The sequence below is a fragment of the Leptinotarsa decemlineata genome, unplaced genomic scaffold (assembly GCF_025532065.1).
Source record: "Leptinotarsa decemlineata unplaced genomic scaffold, Ldec_3_MD MMD2_tig00078422_RagTag_RagTag, whole genome shotgun sequence".
Lineage (NCBI taxonomy): Eukaryota > Metazoa > Arthropoda > Insecta > Coleoptera > Chrysomelidae > Leptinotarsa > Leptinotarsa decemlineata.
In genome coordinates, this window is record NW_027412747.1 from 20,694,481 (window position 1) to 20,714,727 (window position 20,247).

The window sequence follows — 20,247 nt, forward strand, 5'->3', positions numbered from 1 at the left end:
TATTAATACAATATAGGAACTGTATCTTTACCATGCGAAATCGCGAATTCCTCTGTAGATTTCCATTATATATGTATAGGGTAGGCATATGTAAAAATACATTGTAATATCAGAGTGTGAAATTACAAGGTATTATTACATTTTTGTTGAAAAGCTTCAAGGTATTTCGTGGTTATTACCTAATAAAATCCAAAACTATTACAAAAATAGTTTTCACAACAGAGAATTAACATAAAATAAATTTTTCAAATAAACGAACAAAAATTAATATTTAATAAACTAAATAATATGAGGAACAATAAAAACTCACACAATAATGTTCCAAAGATTAAATACTAATATGCAGGAAAACTGAAAATGTATTCGAGGAAAGAACCAGTTTTTTAATTTGTTGACACATCTAATAAGAATTCGGCTCTAAAAATTGTAACTAACATACTAGTGAATGGGTTTAACTATAAAAATAAATTTTCAAGATTGTCAACAAAAGGTTATGCGATTCTACTGTTGCTTTTCAGTAGACGTAGTTTCTAGATACTCACTTGTCTTGGAATGAATAATTATTAAATTTTACCATATAATTCAAAACTTTCTTCTTTGTTAGAGTGACATGATGAATTTTGAGATACATCCTATGAAGAAATTCTAAGTTTTGATGGATATTTCATATAAAAAATAAAATATAATGAAAACTCAACTTTTGGAGCTTCCGTATCCTTGTAAATCGATGTTCTCTCTTCCCACAAAAACTAAGATGATTTCATTTTCTTGTGCATTATCTTAAATGAAAGAATAAATAGGTTTTCTCATATATGAAATATATGAAAAATAGTGATAAAGCATCTGGAGCCGCGATGATTTCCTATTATTATTTGAATGCAGACCTATACAGGGTGTACTATACACAAGGTGTTGTTTCCCTACTATGGTACGAAACTTTAGAGGGTGATTTGTTAGGTCGTTTTAACAAAAAAGTTCCTTCGAACATACCTATGTCCGGAGTTGCTTCGTTTCTGATATACAGGGCGTTGAATTTTAAAAAAAAACGGTATTCATAAAATATCATGAATATCCTGACTGATTTGGTTGAAATTTGCTACAGTTATTTCAAGTAATAAGGCGCTCATTTAGCGCAAAGTAGAATGGAATCATTATGTCCAGTGGCGTCTCAGTGGGCACCACAACCAACAATATTGAGGAAAAAAAGGAACGCCACTGACTTTTTTGTAGTTTTTTTGGTTGAGCAACTGAAAACAACTATTTCGTCGCTTGTATTTTCTTCATATCAAACTTCGTTTCCGAGAAAAAAAACACTTCTAAAATCTATCCATGGACAACATAAAATAAAAACCAAAAGTCAATGATGAACAATTTCGACCTTGAAGTAAGTCAGCAAAATGTCCATCTTCTGAAGAAATACACGACTGCAATTTATTTGTCATTGATTGTCTGACACATTCAAAAATACCTGGAGTATTCCTTATGACATTGCAATTGTCAATTATTCGATACCCCAAGTCATTCACATCTAGTACAGAAGTTCTATAAGATGAACCCATAAAAAAATCTAGAGGATTCATATCAGAACTGCGAACTGGCCAATTTTGAGGTCCTGCACGTCCAATCCAACGATTAGAGTAGGTGATGTCGTGCATAAATCACATGTTGCCTCTTACAAGTACCGGCACTTCTTCCAACAAAATGGGTAAATGATCTCGCAAAAAGTCCGTGTAGGATTCACCTGTTAATCTTGGTAGAAAAAATGGGCCAATGGGCGAAAATTGTTACTGTTAATGAGTTTCTCTAATAACGTGGGGATTTTAGTCGGTCCAAAATGGTCATTGATATAAAGTTCATAATAGCATCTCGTGAAAAATTTGCTTTGTCCGAAAATCAAATATTTAAAAAAAATCATTATTAATATTTATATATCACTTTTATAAAAACCCCCAGTTTCACATAATCTTGCATGTAGCGTTCTTAATGTTTTACTATATGGAATGGGGAATGTTCCTTCTGACGAAAATCAAGCAGTTTTCATAAAAGAGCTCTAAAACAACGCATTTTGAACTTATCATTTCAACCTTCTTCTTTAAAAAAAATTTTAAATACTTAAAAAAGAGAAATGAAATTATGCATTCAACATTTAATGGGATTCGTTTCTATTTCACCATTTGGCAACATCGGTTATAGCTAATAAAGGACAATGAATCTGTTACCTGTATGAGACAAAGATGACATACTTCAGAGGCGCGCTGTTCTGTTTACTTATGTTCCGAGACATTCTGTGACATAAAACATTTTTTATACCTAACCTATCTTCCTCTATATAAATAAATAACAAAACAACTGTTTTTATGTGGCTTGTGGAGGTGGCATTAAAGTATAACTTATATTTTGCATTAATTGTTGATTTATAAAAATAATTTTCCTTTTTTAAAGTTGAATATCTAGGTACGTATATATTATTTCAACTTGATATACGCGCTGTCGCCAATATGTGAATTAGAAAAAAATCCCTTGAAAAATTAAAACCCAACATTTGAAACATCAATTTGAATACTTTTCGAAGTGAATTTGAAAAACTCATGAATTAAACTCAACTTTATTTTGTTCAGAGTTGCATTTGCTGTAATAACCCAAATTGAGGAACATTTGCGTGAAATATGAAAAAATACCGATTTTCGAAATTTCGAGCAATATCTGCTTTTGGAAAAAATGTCAAATTGGACAGGGAAGAAAAATCACTTGATCGGTCATATGCATGTCATTTGGCATCATTTTTAAAGCACAACCTAATGGAGATATCAAAAGTTGCTTGTAGAGATGAACAAAAAAAATGCCATTTGATGCGGACTTTATGTGAGACACTGTATATCGTTTAAAATTATGGTTGCTTTTCTGCATTGTTTTCCTGGTTTCGATACAACATCATGGTAAATTCATTATTGAACGATGAAAATTCATCAGATTTTTCATAAAAAAAAGATGTGAACAAAGAATATACTTATAAAAAATAGATTACAATTAATGAAATGTATTTATAAATGTAAAAATGACAATATAACTCATCTATTGGCAAAAATCAAATTTGTTTGAAGGTGGTTGACAATGTTTCGTGGTGCATTTCATTAGTTCCGACTTCCATTGTCTAATATGATATAAATTGATTTGAATTCTCTGAAAGAATCTGTGAAAAATTAAAAACATTAGCTGAAAAAAAACCACTACATCAAGCAAAAAAATTATAATTGCTTTTTTTTTCAGCAAATCTTTTAAATTTTTGTAGATTTTTTCAGGGATTTCAAATCAATTTATATCATATTAGACAATGGAAGTCCAAACTAATGAAATTCAAAAATCAAATTATCTTTCAAATCTCCCACCCACAGAAGGTGTAGCAGAACAACATTGTTATAGGGCATATTATCAGCTTCAGACTTGGCGAAAGAATTAACAGCAACAGATTGGTGCTGACAGCAACATATTGGGTTTGGAAGCAACATCAACGTGGCGTTATGCCCAAATTCACTCCAATTTGGGTATAACGCCACGCCAATTTGCTCCAAACTATTTGATGCAGCTGTGAAACTGGATGTAACAGTTTGAAATGTGGCTGCCGAAAACATGGTTTAAAATGCACAAACTGTCGTTGTTCTGAAAAATGCTCCAATGTTGAAGAAAAACCCTACGAAGAAGTTAATGATTCACATGAAATTGTGAATGAAAAAAAATATTGGAGATGACAACGATGTTGGTCTTGAAGATCTCCAAGATCTATTGGAATCGGATAAGTTTGTTGAATCTAACGATAAAAAATCGTGATACACTTCAGATACACGTACCTACACGTACTGAGGCATTGCATCATAACAATATTTTAATTTATGTACCTTGATTCAAAATAGAACGAAAATCACCCAATGAAAAACCTTCATTATACATTCAAATTCATCGGTCCCCTTTTAAAGATATATCGTGCGTTGAATTTTTCCACGAACACAGAATGTGCAACTATTCACACGTAAAACTGCCATTATTTCCTTCTTCTTATAACTTGGGCTTTAATGAGTTTCAACTTTGAGAATGATGAATGATCTCTTAGTGGAAATCAGTACACTTATCGTGAGAAGAAAGTTGTTCACGTCTATACGCATAACCTTTTCGTATACTTGTTGGATAAGAAATTTGCATATATTTTTTTTTTAATTAATGATTACATGAATTCTGTAACGACTGTACCTAATATCTCCTAATGATTTTTACTCGATAAGTGACAGATATATGGATAGATCAAAACACTTTATACTGAGATTTTCAATATATATAGTAGCTTCCTTAGGCGTGTTCATACTTGCAAAACTTCAACACATATTTCGCTATGCAATAGCTTCCTCAGGCGTGCTCATACTATGGACAATAGCTTCCTCATGCGTTAAACCTGTTTCGCTATGCAATAGCTCTCTCAGGAGTGTTCATACTAAGAAAAATAGCTTCCTTAGGCGTATTCATACTTGCAAAACTTCAACACATATTTCGCTATACATTAGCTTCTTCAGGCGTGCTCATAATATGGACAATAGCTTCCTCATGCGTTAAACCTGTTTCGCTATGCAATAGCTCTCTCAGGAGTGTTCATACTACGAAAAATAGCTTTCTCAGGCATGTTCATACTATGAAGAATAGTTCCCTCAGACGTGTGCATACTTGCAAAACCTCAACACATATTTCGCTATACAATAGCTTCGTCAGGCGTGCTCATTCTATGTACAATAGCTTCCTCAGGCGTAAAACGTGTTTCGCTATGCAATAGCTTTCTCAGGAGTGTTCATACTACGAAAAATAGCTTTCTCATGCGTGTTCATATTTGCAAAACTGTAGCACGTGTTTGTATATACAGTAGCTTCCTCAGGCGTGCTCATACTATGGAGAATAGTTCCCTCAGACGTGTTCATACTTGCAAAACCTCAACACATATTTCGCTATACAATAGCTTCCTCAGGCGTGTTCATACTAAGGAGAATAGCTTCCTCAGACGGGAAACGTGTTTCGGTATGCTATAACTTCCTCAGAAGTGTTCATACTACGGAGAATAGTTTCCTCAGACATGTTCATACTACCAAAAATAGCCATCTCAGGCGTGTTTATACTTGCAGAACTGTAACACGTATTTTGCAATACAGTAGCTTCCTCAGGCGTATTCATACTATGTACAATAGTTCCCCCAGACGTGTTCATACTTGCCAAACCTCAACAAATATTTTGCTATACAATGGCTTCCTCAGACGTGTTCATACTATACTGTTTTTCAAAACCCTTGCATTGCATCAAAAACTCACCACACCCAACCATACATATACTAAAAGACACAAAAACAAATTAATAGTACTCTTCGCATTTAAAACAATAGGACACAGATCTCATCAATTTTTGGGCCCAAAGGTGTTCAATTCCTTACCAGAAGATATAGTCTGGTTCACATGTACTCGATTTAGCTCTTTTTGGTGACATTTTTCAGCCCTGTCCAAAAATTACGACCAAGGTGTCATTCGATTCGTATTTTTGCCTAGAAAGTTTAAGGAAAGGTCCGAAAACGCGCCGATAAAAATTACAAAAGTTATAAACAATTAAGTGAAAAAAATGGGGTAAAGCCCATTGTAAGGGCTTATATTGTTAATAAATTCATAATGAACAAAAAAGACTTGAAGCATATTTATCATAACTGCAATAGTTTGAAAGTTATTATAATTATGAAAGCGAAGGAGCGAATGAAAAAGACATTTTATTATAGAACAAAGTATTGAAAAAATAAAAATGAAAAAAAATAATTTGTCTATAACAAATTTTTTTTAAAATAAACAATTAAAAAAAGAATTAGAAAAAAGTTTTTTCAAAATCTCAAAGAACAATAAAATTTATGATTAAAAAAACGGTTCCTTAATTTTAATATTTAGTTGCAAAAAATGATTGTTAATGAACAAACGCATTTTTTAGCAACAAAGAATTTTTTTTAATGAATATTTTTTTTATAAAAATCATGATTTTTTTCCATTACCATAATGCAAAAAACATTTTTCGAATTGCTTATAAACAATGTATTTGTTTATAATAAATTTATTAACAATAGCTGTGAAAAAATTTAAAAAAAATATTATTAATTAGTTTTTAGCCATGAGACATTGGAACAATGAAAAATTTGAAAAAAAAAATTGTAATGTATTTTTTATAAAATTATAACTTTCAATTGTCATTAAAAAAATAGAAAATAACAATTTTTTTATTTTGGCAACGGTAATCTATTTTTTTGCCTATTAAGAATAACTTCACCAAAGGAAAAAAATGTTAGGGTTTTAGTTTAATAATTATAGGGATTTTTATATTAACTTTCGATTCAGAAAAAGTTAATAATTAAAAAATTTATAATTAACGTTAAAACGTTGGGATAAAAATTTTTTGGCTGCGGATTATTTTTTATTGATGTATCCTAACATTACATGAATTTTTTCATTCCTTAATATTTACATTTAATATGTTTAAATAATTTTTTTTGTTTTTATGTCGGAGTGACGAAAGGCGCGCGGAAGCCAGACTACCCGCTTATGGCTCTATTTTCAGGGCTCTGTAAAAATTATAAATAATCGAGATACAGTTTCGGGAGTCAAAACTTTTTTTTACGCAAAGTCATTGATCTTTTCAAATCTTTTTTCAAATTTCCAAAATTTTGAAAATTTTCCGAGATATTAAGAAAAAACTAAAGCCCAATTTTTTTTCACTCAATTGTTTATAACTTTTGTAATTTTCATCGTCGCGTTTTTGGACCTTTCCTTAAACTTTCTAGGCAAAAATAAGAATCGAATGACACCTTGGTCGTAATTTTTGGACAGGGCTGAAAAATGTTACAAAAAAAAGTACATGTGAACTAGACTAATATGCACATGAAACAGGTACTCGAAAAATGTATTACTGGGCTTCATCGTAAAAACATTGAAAGAATATTCGACTAAAATGGTTGAGTACGGATTACATATCATTATACACCCCAAATCCTTTTCATCCCCTGATTTTGATATGTATATATTTATTTTCCACGTGATCTATTCTAATGATTTTCATCTTATACACCATTTCAATGGCTCTGTCATCGCAAAAATGTAAATAATTATATTTTGCTGTTTTTTATACATCACAGGAAACTTATATTTCCATGTAACACAAATATTATTTTGAAGTCACATCTTCTCGACCTTCTGTTAAAAGCTTGTATCACTTGTGTGGACATTTTTCTGACTCAGAGTACAATCATCGTATGGCAATGTCAACATGTTCCAGTGTTTTCCACAAAAGTTGGTGCACATTCTTGGTCGGCAGAAAATCGCCGAAAACGCGAAACACTTCTAACTTTTATGCCTCTCATCAACAAAGTAAACATGCTAAACAGCTGAAACTGTGAACATATATTCGAGAGGAGTGTACCAACATAAAACAATGAAACAATCGCTAATCGATTGTATATAGCTCGCGAAATTTGAACATTCACCTTATTTTTTGAACTGTCCACGTATTCCACAACTTTTGCAGAACTAAATTACAAAGAAAAACAACATTTTGAATTGGCACTTCTCCAAATGGAATCAACACCTGAATATCTAGAAAAACCCCCTTAGTATTTAGTTCACGGATAGAGTGTCTCCTCATTTACCAATTTCCCCCGTATCCAGCTTTTCCCCCGGTTTATATCCTGCAATCGATCTAAGTCTTTTCCCGACCGTTCACTTTGATTTTATTCACAAGTGATGTAGAAAATTGAATTTCTCACCCTCCGCGGGAAGGTGAGAGAATTTCATCCCTTTAATCAATCGATAGCAGTGTGCGGAGGGGGCGGCGAACGCTGTTTTTATAGCTTTCCTCGTGTTTGGTTTTGCGGAAGGATTTCGATAGTTTGAGGTTTGTTTCTAGGAGATCGTGATTCATTAGGGAATGTTGGGGTTTTGGTCTAGTGGAAAGGAAAAGTAGCTTGCTTTTAGGCAGGGATAGACAGGGATGGAATAGTGCTACGGAGAAGAAAGTATTTTGAAATAATAAAATCCTGCAGGAATGAAAATGACAACGTTTATTTTGTAGACGAGACTTGGGTAAATGCCGGACATATCAAATGAAAAACTTAGATTGATAATTCTTTCGCTTCCTCAAGACGGGAATTCATTATGGAGAGTCATGTCCGGTATGGAATTCCTTTCTGGGGCTTAGGCAGCCGGATTATGAGTATTTCAGAAAAGAGCTTTGGGAATAATATTCAAATTGAAGATGCGTGCCTCGTGTAGGCCACTTTTCTGCAGAAATAAAATATCAACAATGCTTGTTGATATTTTATATCATTCATCATCATTATATCATTCATTTATATTCATTCTAGAGACTGTCTGCTTACTTCACAAACATAAAGAAAAGTTTGAAAGCCATACAGAAATGAATTTCACTAGTTCGGACTTCCATTGTCTACTATATAAAATGATTTGAAATCCCTGAAACAACTAAAAAAGAAGAATTAAAAATGAATAGGTGAAAATAACAATTATATTAAGCAGAATAAACCTGAAATGAGATAATAGTGAACTAAAATACAAGTAAAAATAGAACAATTGAATAAATAAAAATAAAGAAATAAAAAAAGAAAATGAAAATTGGAGAGATTCCAAGTCACGTTAGTTCACGACATTTCGGTTGTTAGTATCTACAATCGTCTTCGGGTGATGACTGGACTGATTCCTCCGAGAGATGACTATTTATAGGTCGTTCGAGTACTTTCACTTATCCCCGCTTTCCATTTTCCGCTTCACTGGTTCCGTGGGAGATGACCGTTTTGGCGGGAGTTGGCCATTTTTCGCTTGATGATGGGTTTCCATATGTTACGTATTTCTACGCTGGCTTGGCTGAATACGTTGTTGGACAACGTGTATGCGGCTTCCTTGAATTTTCTCCTAAACCAATGTTCCTCTCTGTGCCAGATCTCAGCTTGGGACCACTCGATGTTGTGTTGATGGGTCCAAACATGGTCTGCTATTCCTGATTTGCTGGTTTCCCATCGCTGTGTGTGTTTCTTGTGCTCGGCAATGCGAACATTCAATGGCCTCTTAGTTTCACCAATATAGGATTTTCCGCACTCACAGGGTATCCGGTAAATGCAATTCTTGGAATCGCAAATCGCGTTTGGTGGCCTGGTTTTCGTGAGGCTGCTACGGATAGTGTTACCGGATCTGAAGCAGGTTCTGATGTTGTACTTGGAACAAATTCTTCTTATCCTCTCCGATAATCCTCTGATGTAGGGAAGTGCAAGCCCTGGTTGTGACGGCTTCTCTTCCTTGCGAGGCTCCTGCTATCTTCTAGCCAAAGTCTTCTCTACCATCGCTTTGGAGTAGCCATTCCGTTGAAGATCATTTTTGATGATGTCTAGCTCCTTCTGGAGACCTTCCTTCGTATTACAAAGCCCAAAAGTACGGTCTAATAGAGTCTTGATGATTCCTCTTTTAGTCGATTGATGGTGGTTGGATTCGTGGTTCAGATACTGTCCCGTATGAGTGGGTTTTCGGTATACAGATGTTTCCCACTTAGTGTCGGTCCTCTTCACCAAAACGTCTAAGAATGGCAATTCGTTGTGGATTTCCTTCTCCATTGTGAAATTGATGGAAAGTCTCACGCTGTTGATGTGTTTCAGGAAGGCGTCTAGTTCAGTATTCCCATGGTTCCATATTACGAAGGTGTCGTCAACATATCTAAACCAGACTCGAGGTTTCTTGTGGGCTTCTTCAGTGGCCAGAGTTTCAAACCACTCCATATATATATGTTGGCTATGACTGGTGAAAGTGGCCATCCCATTAGCAGTCCCTCATCTTGTGTAAAGAATTCGTCCTTCAGTTGGAAATAACAGTTTCGTACACAGCATCCTAGTAATTCCATGATCACTTCTATAGGTAGATTCGTTCTCTCTATCAGGTTCCCGTCTTCGGACAGCTTTCTCTGTATGATTTGGAGTGCTTCTTCGACCGGAACGTTGGTGTAAAGGCTTTCCACGTCGAAACTAATTAGTTGATCTTCCTGTATGACCTCAATTGACCCTAGTAGTTCGACAAAATGCTTTGAATTCTTCACAAAAGACGATGGTTTTCCTTGTAATGGTTGTATTAAGGGAAGTAAAAATCTAGATAAGTTTTGAGTAGCCGAATCTCTGGAGCTGATGATCGGTCTAAGCGGAACGTCCTTCTTGTGGATTTTGGGTAGTCCATACAAGTGAGGGGGCTCACTGTGGTGCGGTGTTAGCGATGATCTTTCCTCGTCCGAAAAATAGACTTGGTGTTTTTTCAAAATCTGGTACAACTTCCTTTCGATTGATGCAGTAGGGTCCCGTACGATCTTTGTGTATCGTCCCTTCTGAAGAACCTCTTCGATCTTCTGTTCGTAGAGAACGGTATCCATTACCACAGTAGCGTTTCCTTTATCTGCAGGTAGGATCTTGATGGGTTGTCTCTACGTAGGCCGTTCAGAGCTCTACGTTCTTCATTGCTGATGTTAGATGTTGGAACTGGTTCTCGATCCAGCTGTTCTGTTCTATTTTTACTTGTATTTTATTTCACTATTATTCCATTTCAGGTTTATTTTGCTTATTATAATTCTTATTTTCAGCTATTCATTTTTAATTCTTCTTTTTTAGTTGTTTCAGGGATTTCAAATAATTTTATATAGTAGACAATGGAAGTCCGAACTAGTGAAATGCATCATGAAACATTGTCAATCACCTTCAAACAAAGCCATACAGAAAGTTCTACGCGTAGCGATAAAAAACTTGCCCTTCCACTGCCCACATCATCTTTAACCAGGCAGTCTCAAATCTATAGAAGTAGACAAATATATAATCATCTACCAAAACATATTACATCAATTAATGAACTCGAAAAATTTGGAAAATCAGTAAACAGCCTTGTTTTGGGAAAATGCTTCTATACAGTTTGGAACAGTATTTTGCATACAAATTCTAGTCTTTCGGTATACCACGATGAGTATTACGATTTATGTCAAGTAATTTTAAAATTGTGTTGTTTCATTGATAACATATACGCATATTTATTCTTAACTTTGATATTTTTTTATTGTTTTTTTTGTCTGTTATTTTTAATCTTGACTGTATCATTGTGAATACTTTATAGTCTTAAAAAACATTTTATACATTTTCAACATTTTATGTATTTATAAACATGACACCCTTTGGCGACAATTTGTATTATACTTTAGACAATAAAGATCTATATATATATATATCTATCTATCTATCTATTGATGGACGTTGAACGGGATACATCTAGCTGATAATTTGCCTCATTGTAGGTGATGACAGATTCGTTCTAGAGACGCTTTGGGCTTTTGAATCCAAATTAACACGAGGAAATAGATGGAAAATATTATTGAAAAATATTTTGTCAAAACTAATATCTGTACTATTGTATTGGACAATGACCCGTATCATTCTAGAAAACTGGAAAAAATCCAACTACTGCATCAAGGAAATCTAATTTTCAAGACTGCGTTCTAAAAGTATTCAATTTGAAGAAACATTACTCAGAGTGGAACAATAGTTAATGAGCATCGAAAAAAAAAAAAAAGATAAATACATTATTGAGGAAATGATCAAAGATGATAATAACTTTTTTATCGCCCTTTTTGGGGTATTTTTTACCTTTCAAAATCTGAAAAATATAAAAATTATAATGGAGTTTGCCCTTTTTACGCACTTGTGCGTAAAAAAGGCAAACTTTCTAGTTTAGTTACTACATAAAATCAAGTATTTTTTACAAAGAAAAATGTTATATCTGAACACCCACTCACTTGTGACCTAACCTAACCTAACTACTTACTCACATATACACACATCGGAAAAGTCTAGGGATATTTTTATAACATACTAAATATCATAAAAATAAATGCATGAGGTCGTTTAATTTCGATTAAATTGGTACACTCGACCACTCTGTAGATTTCTATGGGTTGAACAGAGCCTGCAAAAACGGTAACTAATCTTTTATCAAGTTTTTTACAAACTGTAGGTTTTCGGCTAAAATGAATAATCTGAAAGTGTCGAGTTTGTACATTCTATGCAGTTCTTGCTCAGCAATTAAAGTGGAAATATTGTGCTTTAACATGGAACGCCATCACTTACCATTAGCTGAGATGAAAAGAGCTGTAGGGCTTCTTCAAGGTGGCATGCGACAAAATGATGTAGCTCTTCGTTTGGGGGTCTCCCAAAGTGTTATCAGTCGATTGTGGCGGCGTTTCCGTGAAACTAGCAGTCCAGCCGAAAAACATCCGGGGCGAGGACGCGCTACAACTGCAATTCAAGACCGATTTTTGGTCTTAACCACAAGAAGACAACCGACAATCACAGCACCTGAGTTGGTTAACGTGTTGCAGCAGACGCACCAGGTAACCATTGGTCGTGATACTGTCAGAAATCGACTGCATGAAGCAGATCTCCACAACAGAAGGCCACTTAGATGTCCACCTTTGTCGAGAGGCAATCGCGGTAGAAGATTAGAGTGGTGTCAAGAACATCAAAACTGGGATGCAAATGATTGGGCCACAGTTTTGTTTACAGACGAATCCAGATTTGGATTTCATCCAGATTCTCGTCGAGTAAGACTGTGGAGACGACCTGAAAATAATGAACGTTTGAGACACGTCCAGGAAGTCCACACATCCAGAGGTGGTACAGTAATGCTAAGGGGCGGAATCATGATCGGCGGCAGTACCTCGACACCATTCTTCTACCTATCGTCCGTCCATTTGGTGGTGCTGTTGGTGAAAACTTCCACCTAATGCACGATAATGCTCGTCCACATGTCGCGCGTCTAGTGACTGACTGGCTCACCAACGAAGGAGTTGATGTATTGCCATGGCCAGCACAATCACCGGACCTGAATCCCATGGAGCATGTGTGGGACATGCTTCAACGAAGAATTGCTCCGCATATGGGGAATATTCACACAACGTTTCAATTGAGAGAGCTTTTAATCGCTGAATGGGCAAATGTACCTCAACAAGACATTGACAATCTCATTTTGTCGATGCACGATAGATGTAGGGCCGTAATAAATCAACGTGGAGGCCATACTTTGTACTGATTCCAATTTTTTTTATATTATGATTTTTTTTCGGGGTGCCAAAGAAGAGCCATATTTTCTTGTAGTTTTGCTTATATGCGCACTCAGTATTTTTGACCATTTAATAAATTTTGTTGTAAGTTACATTCGTTTAATGATCACCCGTCAACTTTTTTTCCCTAAAGCGATCTAAAAAAAATTATTGCCATTTTTAAAAATATCTCTAGACTTTTTCGATGTGTGTATATACAATCGATCGCTTTAAAAACAGTTCACTAACTTTTTTCGAAAGCTTCTAATAATTCCTCTTCCATATTCTCCGTTTCACTATCACTGTCGACATTTAAATCAATAATGAATTCATTTCCACCATTAGTATGGAAGTGTCCAATCTCCATAAATATAGTCTTTTTCAACTAGAATTACTTTTTCAATCCATTTCTGCCAGTCTTCTTCGGTAATATTAGATACTTCTTCTTTAAGTAGCTCTATCAACTTCTTATCAAATTTTGGAAAATTATTTTTACACCTGATGCTTTGTTTCAATTTTCCCCAAATCAACTCGATGGGATTGAAAACACAAAAATAGGGGGGAAGTCTCACTATAGTGTGTCCATACTTTTCAGCAATACTCTCAAGAGTATACACTTTTTCTGTGAAACTGTGAAACTTCAAGTAAGGTAGGTGCGGCCAATAAGGCCTAGCTAAGCGGAAATTTAAATGAGTCAAAGACTGTTTAAACAAATCAGTAAATTTTAATGTTTATTAAACATTTATGTCAATCACTATTAATTGAAAACGAAAAACAGCAACTTCTGCTATAAACATAGTTAAAATTAAACATTTTAAAAAACACTGTCTTTAGGCCTTATTAAACTATGGTAGTATATTAAGGCCTAAGACTTTAAACTACAAAAATAAATGAAATAATCTTCTTATATTTGGTAATTGAGATCCATAAAATAATAGTAATACGATAATCACAGTAAAGACTTAAAAATAACATTTTTTCTTTAATTAGGCACAATCTGGACACTCAAAATCATCATCATCCTCCTCTGTTGAACCAACGCACTCCTCGTGGTACCACTTGCTGCATTTGCAACACATCCTCATAGCAGTCTCTTGCTCCTGTTTACATGCGTGACAGTACCAACTTTCTCTATTCTCTTTCCTGCTCTTTGCTCCTTTTGTGCTTTTCATTTTTGAGGTCTTTTTTTCTATTTTGTTTTTATCAAACAGGTCTTTGGTAACTGGAGTTCCTCTATAATTGATGGCTTTTCTTCTGACTGTTGGTGTATTTTCGGTATTTTTAGCTGGTGTAGGCAGGAGTTGCTTAAATGATGCTCTTTTCATTTGAGCGAGGGGTACATTATCCTCATCGTCAGAACTGGAACTACCGTAAACCATTCTGTAAAACATTTCAGATGATTTTTTTGGGGTATTATCAATTCTTTGTTCTTGCATGGACGTCGATGTCTGGGGTGTCTCGGAAGCTGTTGGCCTAGATGGGACGTGAGGTGGCGAATTTTCTACATCTACAACGTCTGGTACAGGAGCTGGAGCTTCTGACAATACAGATGGAGCAAAGGCTGTTTCAGGAATAGCGTGCGGATTGAATGGATACAAACCAGTCGCTCTAAAACCACTTGTTATGTTACTATGTGTCATACATTTAGACCAGACAGTAGTAAGTATAATATTGAAGCGTGCCTTGGTAAGCTTTTTGTCTGGATTTTGTTCCTTGAATAATAAAACTTCTGAATCCCAGTGGTGTTCAAATGATCGATAGACAGCTTTGTCCAGTAGTTGCAGTTCATGGGTTGTATTGGAAGGTAAGCAGTACAATGCTATGTCGAGTGAATCTGCAACTTCCACGATGGATAGATCTAAGTGACAAACTGCCCCGTCAAATATTAAGAGGCACTTTCCTGGAGTTTTGTAGCGGGCTAGGTGCTTCAAAAACTCTTTAAACAGTTCATTTGTCATATAACCTTTTGCAGATTTTTCTACTAATGATCCCGGTGGTAAATTATCATATAACTCAGGCTTCAAACGTTTGCCTTTAAAAATTATCATTGGTGGTATGCTAGTACCAAGTGCGTTCACACAACCGGCGATGGTGACACTTTCGGCGTGTTCTGAAGACTGTAAATGAACTCTTTTGGCTCCCTTCTGTGCCAAAACAGTCTGCTGGTGGTGAATCGTTAGGCGGCAGCCCTTCTTATCCATGTTGTAAATCTTCTCAGGGCGAGTTTTGAGATCCAATTTATCATAAACTTCGTTCAGTCTCTGGAAATGATCATCTACGATAAATTTATTAAGCTTTTGAGCCCTGGCCGGGTTCATAAACTGAGCCTTTCGACGTGATATCTCCGGATGTCTCTTCATAAACGCCCTAAACCAATCCTTACCAGCAACTTCAGCTTTTTGATTGAAGGAATGATTGATGGCATTCGTCTCGCAAAATTTAAAGACTAACCGGCGGAGAATCTCTGGAGTAACAGGTAATCCTATTGCAGCAAACCTCACAATTCTACTCACAAGCTCAGCTTCCTGTTCTTCATTGAGTAAAGGTTTTCGGCCCAAGGTTTTTTTTAAACTGGCGGTCTGGAGGTGGTTTCGTATAGTTCTTCTGGGTACTTTGTACCTTTCAGCAGCTTTGTACGTACTCAACCGTCCACATTGTACTGCTCTGACTGCTGCCACCAGATCATCTTCAGACCACAATGCTCGCTTGGAAGGCATTGTGATTTATGGTTTTCAGGTTTGCCTGAAAACCATAAATCAATTAAAAACAGTTGTTATTTCATTTCTAGAGGTCGTAAATAAACAGTAAAATAGTCACTCGATGATATTAATAAAGGAGGGTAATAAGGCCTATGGTCAAATTTTATAGGCCTTATTAACAACCAACCACATTGTCAAGAAAAGTTTAAAATATTATTATTTTGTCTAATTTATACTATTTTGTACAATACAGGTCTTTAAAACTTTAACTAATAGAAAAGTTAATTATAAAATAATGTGGAAAAGTGTAAAAATGAAAAAAAATACTTACGTTTGGTTCGACCGTTATATTATAAATCGAGACGTGTGTCCACCGGCCACAATGAGCGATGTCGCACTGGCGGCAGCACGCGGGCTTGCGAGTCGTAACAGGTTTGGGGCGCCATCTAGGATGGTTTGCTACCTATGACTGTGATTTCGCTTAGCGGGAACCATTTAAAGTTGTGTTTCTGTTACTTAGGCCTTATTACCCGATAGGCCTTATTGGCCGCACCTACCTTAGTTGGTTTTTGGTATAGTTATCTTCAAAATACAAATTGTTATCCATTAAAAAACTTTGTATTTCGTCTTTCTCCGAATTTTTATTCGCTACTTTGATGAGCTGTCGCGAATGATAGGAAGCGTTGTCAAGAACTATTACACTATTCCCATCCAAATTTGGGATCAATGTGTTTTCAAAACATTCCCCAAAAATATAAGTTTCCATGTTCTTATGATAGTCAACATTGCAGTCCTCATTTTTTTTCTATTTAATTTCAAAGAATTCGGAACCCATCCTTTACTTCCTCCTCAATGCACAATGATTAGTCGCGATCCTTTGTTTGCAGGCATGTTAGGCGTACATATTCTCGAACCATCAGTCCACCCTTTCGTAACTGTGTCGTGGGTGTCATACCAAGTTTAGTCCAATATTCAGTTATTTGTTCTGAGTATTGGTTACGCAATTCTACTATTCTTCTGCTTTCCATAACTGCTTGACGTTTGGTTATTATTTTAAATCTGAATCCTAGTTTCTTTATGCAATTCTGAAGAGTTTTGTCACAGCTCACGTTATGTCCGGAAGTATCCAATTTCTTCCTCATCATTTCAATTGTAGGAATCTCATTGCTTTTGTAACAGTCATATATTGTTTTTTTTAATGATTTTATTAGATGAACATCTGAAGGTTTCGGTAATCCCGCATCAAATCGCGCCTTGCGTTCATAAGGTTTGTTTTTGACTATTTTACGTGCAGTTGAGAAAATAATTTCGGTCAAATCTGATGTTGCTTGTAATATTTTTTTTCCTCGAAACCAAACTCGATATATAGATTCTTATATACATTGAAACATACTCTCTGTGTTTCAAATGCATCCAAATCTTATTCACTGGTAACTATTTTTCGCATTGTTCACCAGCGCTATTGGAATCACTACACAGGAAAAAGTCTGCGTTGTTATCACACTCGTTATTACTATAAGTACTTGTCCAAGAACGCCACATTTTAAACAAATAACAAAAATTATAAGTAATCATAACTTCACCAATATCGCATTTCAACACTCAATTCGCGATCAGTTCCTGAACTGAACATTGACGACACACCGGCGGTACTCACCGCTATATTGGTCACCGTAATATGACTTCAAATTTAATTTTATGACTCTTCAGCCAATCATAAAATTCGGTTGGTAAAAATTAACCAATACGAACCGGCAATTATTCAGTCCACGTGGACTAATTCGTAGCGGTATTATTTCTTTGAGTTCGCCGATAGTTTTGAGAATTACTATATCAGTTACTTCGACTATACCAAATTTCAGCTTCCTAAGACTTACCAGTAAGGAAAGTTAGTGACTTTCGCATTCATAAGTATAGAAAAGATTGTCAAATATACATGTTTAGGTACTAGTAGCGTTTTTGTCTATGATTTATTCACAGTTTTTTAGTCTGCCTTGTCGTTTCAGAGCCGAAATAATCGAAAATGTCTTCACCAATCGGTTCCTATCAACTATATTATTCTCCCCCAATTTTGATACGACTTCATCGCAACTTTACAAATAATAAATGAACTCGGCAACATACATTATTCTGTTTTCCCTTGGCACAATAATGCACCCAGATTAGAGACGGCCTTGAATGAACTGTATTGTCGAAGTCGGGGTTAAGCCGCCTAACTGCTTTGTTTGTACCGTTTGTGGTTTTGGGATAAAGGGATTCCAAGGTTTATAATTATTCTTCCCCGGTTGTCAGTCGAAATTTATGGCTCCTTTCCACTTCAGTCTAAATATTGACAATTTAACTTCTAAATCCGATTTGAGCATACAGAGCGAAACGGCTGAACACAGAATAGGTGCACCCAAAGGTGCTCACCGGTGGAAGTTATTGTTAGCGATGAGAAACAATACGCCTTTCGTTTGTTTACCTGTTTTGGCTGAAAGCAAAAGTGTAAAGTACACGAACACAAAAACCGATGAAAATCTCACGAATGGAGTAATTGGTTACACCGATTTTTGTCTAGGAAAAAATCTGAGGAATTCGCGTCACGCTGTCATGTCACGCCGCTGGTGGTTGACAAGTAAATGAACTGTTCGAAATGTATATCCTGCAGTTGTCAATAACTGGACGTCTGATGCTTTGACTTCTCGTATTTGCTTGTCAGAAAAAATCTTTTCGTTATCGTGGTTTTGGTTTCCACAGGTTCGTGATTTCTGAGAATACATTTCATATTACTTTCAACAGTTAGTCTCTGAAACATTTTGAAGTGTGAACAAGGGGAATTATGTAATTTTTTCGATGAATATTTCAGATTTTCATTGTCTATATATATTAACACATATGAAACTTGAGGATGTGAAAAACCCAATGAAAAAGAACCGAAATATTCACCAATAAATAAATGAAGATTACACAAGATCACATTACAAATGGAGGTGGATCATCTTCTATTAATCCGCATTGAAGTATCATTCGAACTATACTTGCTTATACACCCAATAAGCTAGCTAACAACTGGAATTATGAATAGTCTGAACCGTTACTTATAATTATAATTATAGAATTTTCACAAATTTCATTCATTGACGCGTTTCGCTATACTAGCTTCACCAGTTACCGGTATAGTCGAAGTAAACGATATTGTGCACTCTTAAAGTTAGCGGCACTCTCGAAGGCCAAAAAAACCAATACATAGAATTGAACCGACTACAAAATAGTCCACGTGGACTGTAGAATTGGAGGTTCCTATTGGATAGTTTCAACTAACAGAGTTTTATAATTGGCTGAAGAGTCATAAAATTAAATTTGAAGGTGACGGTGACGGATAGAAATCGGGGAATGCGGAGATGGTTATCGCCGTCGTGTTCAGTTCAGGAATTGATCGCGATTTGAATGTTGGAATTCGATATCGGTGCAGTTATAATTTCTTGAAATTTTTGTTATATGTTTAAAATGTGGCGTCCTTGGACCAGTACTAATAGTAACAACGAGTGTGATAACAACGCAAACTTTTTCCAGTGTAGTGTTATTTTCCTTTATTTTCAGTATTTCAATATTAAATTTTACAAAAGTGCCTCAAACTGCAGTTTGAGGAGTGCCTCGAAGATGACAGTACTACCAACTGTCGAAAACGCTCGCAGATAATTAATAGAAGATATTAAGCTTCAAATCCTATTTGTAAAATTTGATATTAAAATAATATATATATATATATATATATATATATATATATATATATATATATATATATATATATATATATTGTTATATTCTAGTGATGTTGATAATTAATAATTTGTTTTTGTATTAATTTTCTATTTGAATTTTATGAATGGGTTCAGAATTTTATTCTTAGAGTTTTGATTTTTATTGTTTGTTCAATCAAATTTGATAAATATACTTCAGGTAGATACCTTATCTTACAGATATTTCTTACCTTGATTAGCTCAGTCGGATTTATATAAGCATGCAGCGCCCTCTCTATCTACAGGTAGAGTTCTTGGAAAAGGCTTGTTTGTTTTAAAAAAATATTGTGCCAAATAAATTTTAAAAAAAAAGATAATAAATATAATATTGAATTCAAAAATTATGGCACTAATACAATTAACCTTAACCTACCTACACCTGCGAAAAATATCTTAAAATTTAAATCCTGAATGGAATTACACAAAAAGGTACCACTCTATAATAATTGCTGTTCCGTGGTATAATCTTGTTGAAATTAAAATGCTACAACGTTCTCTGCCTTATGACAGATTACTAAAATGTCTGCTCAGTGAATGTTTATAAATTAATCATTAATATCAATTTTACAAATGGTTATCGTTCTCAATGT